Source organism: Phocoena phocoena, chromosome 9 (genome assembly GCF_963924675.1).
Source record: "Phocoena phocoena chromosome 9, mPhoPho1.1, whole genome shotgun sequence".
NCBI lineage: Eukaryota > Metazoa > Chordata > Mammalia > Artiodactyla > Phocoenidae > Phocoena > Phocoena phocoena.
This window is the reverse complement of record NC_089227.1, coordinates 28,663,773-28,673,236: the sequence shown is the minus strand read 5'-3', so window position 1 is coordinate 28,673,236 and position 9,464 is coordinate 28,663,773. Positions and strand designations below refer to the sequence as shown.

Sequence of the window (9,464 nt, the reverse complement as noted above, 5' to 3'; positions counted from 1 at the left end):
GAAATACTAGACAAGATGACAAATAAAATTTGGGGAAAGTACCATGACAATCTTTTATGCATTTAGAAAAATCATTTCATGTAACATTTTATTTAATCTTTCGTGGACAGATTTTATTTAATCTTAAAGGACAACAGTCCATGAAGTAGGCATTTATTTTCTGCACATTTAGAAACACACAACTGTAACATCTTTGTATGGTGACAGACGATAACTAGGCATATCATGGTGATCATTTTATAGTGTACAGAAATACTGAATCATGCTGTTGTGTACTTGAAACTAACAGTGTATTGTATGTCAATTATATTTCCATTAGCCATAAAAAGAAACGAAACTGAGTTATTTGTAGTGAGGTGGATGGACCTACAGTCTGTCATACAGAGTGAAGTAAGTCACAAATACCATATGCTAACACATATACATGGAATCTCAAAAAAAAAAAAGGTTCTGAAGAACCTAGGGGCAGGACAAAAATAAAGATGCAGACGTAGAGAATGGACTTGAGAACACAGGGAGGGGGAAGGGTAAGCGGGGATGAAGTGAAAGACTGGTATGGACTTATATATACACTACCAAATGTAAAATAGAGAGCTAGTGGGAAGCAGCCGCATAGCACAGGGAGATCAGCTGGGTGCTTTGTGACCACCTAGAGGAGTGGGATAGGGAGGGTGGGAGGGAGACGCAAGAGGGAGGGGATATGGGGATATATGTATACGTATAGCTGATTCACTTTGTTATAAAGCAGAAACTTACACACCACTGTAAAGCAATTATACTCCAAAAAAGATGTTAAGAAAAATAAAATTAAGATATACAGTATAAAAACATATGTAGATACCACGAAGAAATGCATTAAAATGCTAATGATGGTTATCTCTGGGGGATAGGGATTATGGGTGATTATTAATTTTACTTCATGTTTTTATGTATTTCTAATTGTCTGCAATGAACATGTATTGCTTGCAAAGTTAGAAAGAGAACAATAAATGTCATTAAAAAAAGAGAAATATACAACTGAGACTCACAGTTAAAGCAAATTACTTCATGAGCTAACTCATGAATTATACGGTTCATATTTAAACTCTAAATCTCACATAGTCTTCCAGTAGAAAAAAATGAACTTCCATTAAAACAAAACTCCAACAGAGCAGCGGCACTTGCCCAAGGTATTTGCTCCTTTTTAATCTCCTGCTGTCATTAACTCACCAAAATTTAAATAGAAAGTCAAGTTATTTCAGATCCAATATTTGAACACTTTTGCATGTACTGGGGAAAATATGAGGATGCAAGCCAGTTGAATTATAAATTTATTACTTTGAAAAAGAAAAATTATTTTAATCCCTGCATTTAAGACTGGCATGCTGGGACTTCCCTGGTGGCGCAGTGGTTGGGAGTCTGTCTGCCGATGCAGGGGACACGGGTTAGTGCCCTGGTCAGGGAGGATCCCACATGCCGCAGAGCGGCTGGGCCCGTGAGCCATGGCTGCTGAGCCTGTGCTCCACAACAGGAGAGGCCGCGGCAGTGAGAGGCCCGCGTACCGCAAAAAAAAAAAAAAAAAAAAAAAAAGACTGGTATGCTGAAATGAATATTATACTCTCAAAATGGTATAGCTTCATGTGCCTAGGCAATATTTTCATGCCCATTGCCAAGAACAGTACATATTTAATGACATAAGAATTGTTAGTGTTCTAAACCCAGAAACGTCAATATATCTAAATTTTTCATAATTTTTATTCTATAAATGCTAGCACACAGTGACTCATATTTAAAATGTGTTATAATCATCATCACTAAGTGGTATTTTTTATTTAAAGTCAATCTCCTTTTTCTAACCACCGACACCCACCATTCATTATGGATTTTGCATGTGGAAGACAAATTCAGCTTATTTTTGATTTTAAATATATTTGAGAGGAACATAATATACTCTTGAATCATCCATTATGCTTTTATTGTTTAATGGACTTATACAAATATTTTATATACTGTACTTCAAACTCTTTTTGGAAGCAAATGATTTGTAAATTAATACATCAATATAAGTAAACTATAGCATGAAAAACAAGCAGACCCCCTGTTAACTGAAAGTTAATTTCTGTAAAAAAAAAAAAAAAAAGTAAAACATCTGCTAAATTTTAATAGTGTTAACGAACTACTCATTCAACAAATATTGGTTGTTCTACTATGTGTCAAGCACCATTCAGGGACTGTTTTTCATAGACCTTAGATGGGAATCAAGGTGGGAGATAAATCCTGATGCTTTCAGGTTAGTTCTGAAGGCAATTTCAAGTCCTTAAGGACAAGAATCACCAGAAGAAATGTCGCTGTTATGATGAGACTGGGCCAGATAACAGAGAGTATCACTGTCTAATTTCGTGGATATTAAAAGAGGGAGCTGGTGGGAATGTTGAGTTTTGAGTTGGAAGAGATTTGCTATAAATCATGTTTTGTTTGTACAGATGAGACACACAAGGATTTTACCAAGAGTTAAATGAGATGAAGCAAAAAAAAAAATCAAATTGTAAGTACAGAAAAGTTCTCATTTTTCATGAGTATAAAATCATCTGGCTGAATAAATGGCACATGCCAGAAGTTTTGCTAAATGAGTTGTTTCTGACAAGACTCTGCCATGATCTGTCGTCAAAAATCCCTGGCCTTATGGTAATAGGTACCATAGCTGTCCCTAAACAGGAGATTTAGAAGGAAGAAATTTAAGTGGGACTATGTTTTCCGAAAAACACATGATATCCAGGTTGTCACAGAGCAAGTGAGCAGAAATGTGCTGAATGCTTACTGACAGGTGGGAATATGACAAACTTACTCAAGGACTACCATGGCTCTGTATGCATAAAGATCTTACTTTAAGTAGGAGAGACTCTAACTAGCGAAAGAATTTAAAAACCTCTTATGTGATAAGAGGATCATACCAGAAAAGAACATGTTTTAAGTCACAGAGAGTTTTACAGGCTGTGGACGGATCTGGATTAAATGGTTTTGGTTACACAGAGATGAGGCATTAGGTGGATATTTTCACAGGTGTAGGCAACAAGTATGTAATTAAGAGTGATAAAATTCTCATTACAACGTAAATATTAACAGCTGAACTCTAATGTTTAGAGATGGGATTTTGATATATTAGTGATTTCTCTGTAATTATTTAAAAATTATTTAAGAATATTTTGGTAAGAAAATGTAATTATAAGTAATTACTATGTAATATCAAGTAAAATAAATCAGAATTAAAATAATATGTAAATGTCATATATATTATTTATAAATATATATAAAATATACACATATACATTCTGCAAATTAAATGCTAAAATTATTACCTCTGGGTGTGTGGAGTTAAAACATTTGGTTTTATATTATATTTTACACCATATTTTAAATTTACCTACTCTCAACTGGTATTGCTTATTCATAAAAAGTCAGTAAATCAATAATTCTATTTCTTACAGCAGGCACAATGAAGTAAACAGAATTCTGTCTTAATAAGCCTTTTTTCTCTCTGTACATAGCATCAATACATGTCTTAGAAGTAACCAGCTTTGTATTTAGAATTTAAATGTTAAACAATTTCAGCCACCAATAATAGACGTACCTTGGAAAGAGCTTGCATGGAGTAATATACTGAGATCAAAATTTAGGCTTCGTGCCTTTTTTTCCAACAGAGAGACAATTTCTAAGAGCAAAATTATTGTCTTAAACTTTGGCGTAATCTACAACATCAGCAGTTCTCAAGCCAGTAATATCACCTTCACCTGGGAACTTGTTAGAAAAACAAATTCCCAAACCCAAACCTGATACTGAATCAAAAACACTTGGTGTCGAGACCAGCAATCTGTGTTTTAACAAGCAGTGCAAGAAATTCTAAATTACGTTAAAGTTTCAGAACCACAATGTATACTACAGAATACAAATAGTTTCAGCAGCTTTTATCTGTCTAAATTCACAGAAGGAAAGCTCAGTAAAGTTGGTAACTTATGTCAGATGCTACCTTGAGTGCTAAGGTCTAAACTTTTTTTTTTTTCTGCTTTCTCCAAAAGCACTTCCAATCAAATAAGATAAGTTGGTATTTCAAGTACTAAATAATTTTGACCAGAGAGATTACACATTTTAAAAACTTTTTAAAAATTTTTTTAGCTCTCAGCATCAGGGCTTTATTCAACCAACCAAAACCAACAACCAGGAACCATCATCACCTTAGCAGAGCATGGAAGGCTCTGTCTAATCAGCAAGCATGGAAAAAAAAACAGATCAAGAAATCCAACACCTAGAAGCCTGTCTTAGAACAATTAGAATATTTAAAATGATGATTAACTCAACAATTCTCTCACTTATTCCTCATACATGAAAAGTCAAAATATCACTTGGACCACTCCGGGTTTTGAGTGAGGATGTCGATGGGCCATAAGAGACTGGAAAACTATCACCAAGACACACAAACAAGGTAAATGAACTGGAAACTCACACAAACAAGGTAAATAAACTGGAAGCTCAACAACATTTAGGATAAATAATTGAGCTTGTCTTTTACCTCAGGAAAAACACCCCACCCAAAACCAAAAAAGAACACAGTAGGAACGAATTCCAAAGCTGTGTTGCTGCTCCACACTTAGTATGCATTTACACTGGAAGAATGACTGGTGATATTTTGACTTTTTTGTTGTTAATGCTAGAGGTAAAGAAGTTGGTTCTTTCAACACCCAAACCAGAGCAGAGAGACAGCAGTAAATTACAAACGTGGATGGAATAATAGCCATAGGACGTGGACGTGGGGGAGGGGGGTAAGTATTTGTGCTGTTGCATTGGCAGGAGAGTTAAGCAGTCTTAAAGAACATTCTAGGCTTCTAGGTTTGCCATGAAGGGGCATCACAAATCCCAAGGCCCACCACCCGCCCTTTCTCCTCTTCTCCGAGGGCACCTACCTTATGGACAAGCTGTTTGCGTGACGGCTGGGGGACAGATTCACAGAGTTCTGTGAGGGTCTACTCCCATCTTGCTTGGTGTGGTGACGAACAGGAGCCCATGTGTTTTTGCTGATGGAGTCGAACCGGAATCCCCAGGGTCTTTTAAATTGTTTCACCTGATTGTCGGTTCTTTTGGGGAAAGGCAAAGGAGTTGGAGTTTCCTTCTACCTTGCGATGCGGCTGTGTGTCGCACTCCGTTTCAAAAGATGACAGCTGCTGCGTTACTCCTAAAAGTCCACCCACCTCCACACCGAGAAGGACCCCTACGACATCTCCACGGTAAGAGTCCTGTGGCCGCGCATATCCGCCGCTGTCCTGATACATTCCTGCTCTGCCCGGGCTGCACACCTACCTGGACGCTGACATCTGCAACCTCTTGGGGCTCTAGCGATCTCACCATCACCATGTGCACAAGTCCAAATTGGTCTCCTCTGACGTATTTAAAACAAACCCCTGGAGTCCAGGCCTCTGCCCCAGAATTCTGCATCCGCCATGTTTTTATAAACTGAGTATCAGGAGGTATCGACACCCCTTCTCCTATGATGACACCTTCAACAAAGGACACAAGGCACACTGAGGTTTGGCCTCTCTTAGTCGTAATAGGCGCCAACTGCTGCTTGTAAGTTCCAGTTGGTGTCATGGGCACGAAAAGGCATAGCCAGCCGGGTTGAGCTGGAAGCCAAGCAAACTGGTGGAACCCAGAGATGAGCACGTCCTCGTCAGTGGTGCCAGGCAGGTGAACTACCGCATCAGCTCGGGGTGCAGGTCCATGTCCTCCATGTGTGGGGCCGGACACTCGCTTCCCCGCATCCTCACAACCAAGCCGTCGCTGGGTCCGGGGACCGGGAGAAGCTGCTGGCGGGCGCCGAGACGCTGCTCGCCTGACGTAAGCCCCAGCGTCTCGCTGCCTCATGCGGGTAAATTCTCAGCCACGCACTCTCGTGCTTTTGCCCCTCCCACCCCCAGTCTCCCACCCTCCCAGCTCCACAGCCTCCGCTGACTCCGCCTCCCCCCGCGCCACGCCCACTGGTAGCAGATAAGTGAGAGCATTCAAACAAATAAATGTCGATATGCGGAACGTGTAAACCCAAGAATCCAAATGAAACATCAAAACTACAAATAGGGGCTTCCCTGGTGACGCAGTGGTTGAGAGTCCGCCTGCCGATGCAGGGAACACGGGTTCGTGCCCCGGTCCAGGGAGATCCCACATGCCGCGGAGCGGCTGGGCCCGTGAACCATGGCCGCTGAGCCTGCGCGTCCGGAGCCTGTGCTCCGCAACGGGAGAGGCCACAACAGTGAGAGGCCCGCGTACCGCAAAAAAAAAAAAGAAAAAGAAAAAAACTACAAATAGATATGCAGAGAGAACATCTCAGGATTAAATAATACAAATACCATGTATAAACTGCAAAACTCGAGAGGCCTGATAAGGCCATCCTATACAGAGCTGTTAATGGTTTGTGAATTACAAACAGGACAATGCGGAGGGTTCTGTGAAAGGCCTTCCAGTTAAGCTCACCTGAAATCCTTTTGGGAAATTGGCAGAAGCAAGTAATGAATAAATAAAATTTAAATACTCAGTTAAGCTAATCAGGTCAACAGAGAAGCCAGAAACTAAAGCAAACTCCAGCAACTGGCAAAATGATGTACATAAAAGGCAGAAGAGGCTAGAGTCTGTCTTATTTGGAGACCACATGCCCCAGTATTATAAAGCGCCCTCATTATATCACCAGCACCTGGGGCTCCTTGTTCAAAGGAGGCTGCAAATATGAAACATATCTTCTTAAAACTAAAATGTTTGATGGGGCATCTCGATCTTTTTTGACTAATTACTGTTTCCAGGAGTTTCCCTGATAATTCCTTTGAGCTATAATTAGAACAGATCAATTTACAGGAAGACAATAGAAGTTTCTTATCCTGCTGATTGGGTTAGGCTTAAGAGTGTCAGCCCTTGGTGGATTTTTTTTTTTCCACTTGGCTTTCCATTATTAACCAGAAAACAACATAAATACATAATCTCTTGGGAAAAATTCCCATTTCCAACAACTCTCAAGCAAACTTTAAGTTTCAGAAGTTTGTGTTCTAATCTACAGCAAACGGAATATTGTTTGTGGTTCAGTTTGTTGAGTATTCTGTTAATGAAGCCATAGTTGTGACTTCAATCTCCATTTTAGAGAGTTTGCTTTTCTTTTTCTTCCCCTTGGAAATCTGACTTGAATACCATATACTTTTTTTTTTTCTCCCACAAGAGGGCAAGAGAATGAAATAGAGCAAAGAATCACTATAAAACCTAATTAAAAATGCCGATAGTGGGCCATTACTTATAATGGAGCCAACCCATCCTCAGAAAAATGTTCAGATACTACCAGGCATTCCACTGGTCTGTTCCACATGACACCCCCCTCCTTTTCCCCCATCACCACCTTGTCTCCTAGCTACTCCCTCTGGGATACGCCCATCATGCACTTCTCATCTCAGCCATCTCATTCCCTCTGCAGTGACGGCACTGTTTATCTGTTTGAAAATCACTGGCATAGACATTAATGCTGACAACATCCGGTATTCACTGCAATTGCTTCTAACACCATCATGGGTAACTAAAGAGTAAATGACCCTGACATACAAAAGGTCTCCTGATTGGAGAAAAGAAAACACCAAAATTTCTACGCGGCCGTCATTGTCACTATTCAGTCATTATCATACTTTTTGTTTACATTTCTTCATTTACTTGTCTGAATATAGAAGAAGCAGCTGGTACAAACAATAAGAATCTTCGGAGCGAAGCTATGGCCTTTACTGGAGACGTTAAAAGCAGGCAGATAGTAGTTGACCCCAGTTTCCTTTTGGTTGGGAGAATTAAGTACATCCGTGTACATGCTCGTTCTCTTATGCCTCCAGTCTCAAACAATTAGCAAATCCTCTTAATTCTAACTGAAGTTAAAGTTAAGTACAAAATAGAGGCCAGACTTGAAAATTCCCTAAACAGACAAAATCAATGAGGCCACATAAGCAAAACTTAATTTAGCATATTTTACAAAACAAACAAAACTTCGGTGACTTCTTGCAAATGCCTCTGAAAATCATAAATGAAACTAAAGCTGTTCCCCCAAATTGGCAAGTGGTGTCCACTTTTAAACAATCCACTATCACTAGGGAAGCTCTAATGCTATAACCCATCATTGTACAGAATAAGCAGCCTCTACTTTTTCACTGTATAAGCTCTCCTATAGCAATACCTCTGAGCCTCATTCCCATGGTGGTTTGAGAGCTCCCAGTTCACAAACTGTTATATGTACACAATAAACTCTTGCTAATTACTATTTTAGTGATCTGGTGGTTTTAGTCTTGCTATTTCTGGATGTTGGACACTAATAAATGCATCCAATAATTGACTACTTCATGTCACCTCTGCCAGAGAATGATTTCACTTTGATTTTGCCAGTATCTTCAATAATCCACTTGCCTTTACCATCTACTCTCTACAACACAGCAATAACGATCCTTTTAAAACGTTTATTTAAAAAAAAAAAAAAAAACGTTTATTTATGTTCAGAATTCTCTAATTGTTTCTCATCCCGCTCAGGGTAAAAGCTCAAGTGTAAATATGGCCTTAAGGACTTCTGTGCTCTTTCCCAGTAATCTCCCAACTATTTGAATTTCTCTCTACCTCACTCCCCTCATGCACTCACCTTCTTTCCAGGCTGCATCCTACCGGTTCTAGGCATAGGGACATTTGTCTTCATGGGCCCCTTTCTACATAAAAAAAATTAAAAATTATATTTTATGGCTTTAAAAAGAGGAATATAATCCAGGCTGGATTTATGGTTATATGATCTTTTTAAAATTTATTTTTTATTGAAGTATAGTTGATTTACAATGTTGTGTTAATTACTGCTGTACAGCAAAGTGACTCAGTTACACATATATACACATTGTTTTTCATATTCTTTTCCATTGTGGTTTATCACAGGATATTGACTATAGTTCCGTGTGCTAAACAGTAGGACCTTGTTGTTTATCCATTCTTTATATACTGGTTTGCATCTGCTAATCCCAAACTCCCAATCCAACCCTCTCCCAGCCCCCTCCCCTATTGTTAAAAGTTCTTTATTCAATACATTCACTTTTTCTGATTTTAGAAGAAATTAAACAGTAAAAATTTGATGGGTCCCTAAAAAATATCGTGGGGTCTCCACACTCTGCCTACAATGCCTAGTGGCCAGGAGGGCCCTGCTCCTATGCTTTCTGAGGAATTAACTTCATACTTGTTAAGGAATATCTGGAATGTGATTTCTTCAAATAGCCCAGGTGTGTTGTAAGGACTTAAATGGGATTTTAGGGAGATCTGTCAGCTAGGATCATGGAATAGCACCATGTGAGTGAAAGAGATTTTTCATACCCACACGTCCTGGAAGGGGAGACACATGCAGGGTGCCATATGGCAGGAGTTCCAAGGAGCCAAGAGAGAATGAGGACCTGTGGGCAAGTGCC

The 9,464-nt window shown here is 39.4% G+C and overlaps 1 pseudogene; it reads right to left on the bottom strand.

Annotated features, from left to right (window-relative positions):
- Positions 1–3,708: 3,708 nt before the first annotated feature.
- LOC136127890 (protein ILRUN pseudogene) lies at positions 3,709–5,756 on the bottom strand (annotated as a pseudogene).
- Between the last annotated feature and the right edge of the window lie 3,708 nt (positions 5,757–9,464).